This window comes from Procambarus clarkii, chromosome 76, assembly GCF_040958095.1.
Source record: "Procambarus clarkii isolate CNS0578487 chromosome 76, FALCON_Pclarkii_2.0, whole genome shotgun sequence".
Classification (NCBI taxonomy): Eukaryota; Metazoa; Arthropoda; class Malacostraca; order Decapoda; family Cambaridae; genus Procambarus; species Procambarus clarkii.
Window position 1 is genome coordinate 25,492,520 of NC_091225.1, and position 2,231 is coordinate 25,494,750.

Here is a 2,231-nt window from a genome sequence, read left to right on the forward strand (position 1 = left end):
GCCAACCCTACACCAGCAAACCCGACTACGGCAAACGACAGCACTCCGACGGCTTCTCAACCGATCTCAACATCTGCTGAACCATCAACTGTCATCGCACCTGAACCCAAAGTGACTACCAGCATAGCAGCCCCGAAATTGTTCAACCCATACACTACTGTCATGAGTTTTGTCGAAGAAAACGCTGACCCAAGAATGCAAGAATTTCATGTACCACTGAGGGACCCAGTATATGGAAACGAGGAGGGCGACGGCTTCGAATTGTCAGAATACGACCAAGAATCGATCTACCCAGTAAGCCTAGAAGGTCTGCAATCCTCACGCAGATTCCTGATTCACGACCCCAAGGACACAGAAGAACCATTGTCAATCCTGGACGTGGAAGCAGGAACAATAACGAAGAAACACAGAAACGGCGAGGAAACTGTTACCAGGGTAGTAACACACATGAAGACCCTGATGTGCAACAGCGTATGGCGAGCAGCAAGAGAAGACTTGAACGAATGTGAAAGCGACAAGACCCACACCTTCACCAAGCACGCCAACAGACCAAACTCCACGCAAAAGAACAAAGAAAAATAACCAGCCTAGCTTCAGCACCAGATTCGCCCGAAGGTAGCCGCCTTCACCCCCCCCCCTCTTTAGGGGTATAGGGACCTAATTTTGCTCGTTTTGAGGTGGTGGAACCCCTGCAAGCTTCGGAGCAGACCAACGTGCAAGACAGAAGACGGAAGACTCCAGCTTCAAAGAAGAAAGAAGACTTCAGCTTCAAAGAAGAAAGAAGACTTCAACTCCTAAGAAGAAAGAAGACTCCACACATCATGAGGAAAGAAGACCTCACACCGCCGCCCCTCCCTCTGGATCCTGCCGCCAAGCCTAAGCCGACCAGGTGTTCAAGTAGCCTCATATTCAGCCGCGCAGCTGGGTCTAGCCCTGGCTCTATCTCTACAACTACCGACGCTTCCTCTCACCCAAGCTATTCTTTACTTATACCCACTTCAAAGCTCACCCGAAGGGTATCTTGTCCTATATTTAATTCGATTCGAGCCCACCCAAAACAGTGTGGGAAGTGGCCGAAGTGTTACCGCGGCGGCATATGGGCGAAACTCGCTTTGAAAAGTGTATATTCAATTCACTGTCCTGACATTATTTGTCGATGTATGTATTCCATTTTTGTACCAATGTGCTCGCAATAGTATGTTCTATAAGAACGTAGGTATTAATGGTCACATAAGGATGCGTTCGACCGGCAACATTTATAAAAACTACGTCGATTATACTCGTCGTGTCAATAATACAATTGTTTTACCACGATGATTCACTGCCACGCCGTTTTCTTTATTAAGCTGTTCGGCTATTAGAGAAAACGAAAATTTCATGGCAAACATTTGTAAACTATTCCCAAGTTGATCGGATAATAATTTTTTTTTTTTTGAGATATATACAAGAGTTGTTACATTCATGTACAGCCACTAGTACACGTAGCGTTTCGGGCACGTCCCTGGAATACGATCCCCTGCCGCGAAGAATCGTTTTTTCATCCAAGTACACATTTTACTGTTGCGTTAAACAGAGGCTACAGTTAAGGAATTGCGCCCAGTAAATCCTCCCCGGCCAGGATACGAACCCATGACATAGCGCTCGCGGAACGCCAGGCGAGTGTCTTACCACTACACCACGGAGACTGTAAATGGATTTTATACAAATATTTTTGCTCGTGACTCCCGAGAGGGCACGCGTGCGGTGTGATTAATAATATTGGTGACAACGACGGTCTGCAGGAATGCGCCAAAGTGTTTAAAAACTGCAGGGGGGTTTGGGCAAAATATGACCCATCGTCGTTTTCAGTAATTGGCATATTTTCGGTATGAAAAGTCGTAATTTGAAACTGAAAATAGGTGCAGAGAGTCAGAATTCGGCTCAAAAATCACGCTCAGGAGTCAAATTTCCGACATTTCAGACATTTTAAAAACTGCAGGGGGGTTTGGGCAAAATATGACCCATCGCCGTTTACAGTAATTGGCATATTTTCGGTATGAAACGTCGTAATTTGAAACTGAAAATAGGTGCAGAGAGTCAGAATTCGGCTCAAAAATCACGCTCAGGAGTCAAATTTCCGACATTTCAGACATTTTAAATAACACTTTCGCGCTCTCAGCGTTCAAAAAAAAATCATACCCCAGATGCTTTCGGCGCTTCGCGCGCCTATGCGGTAAGACCGAAAAAGTGTA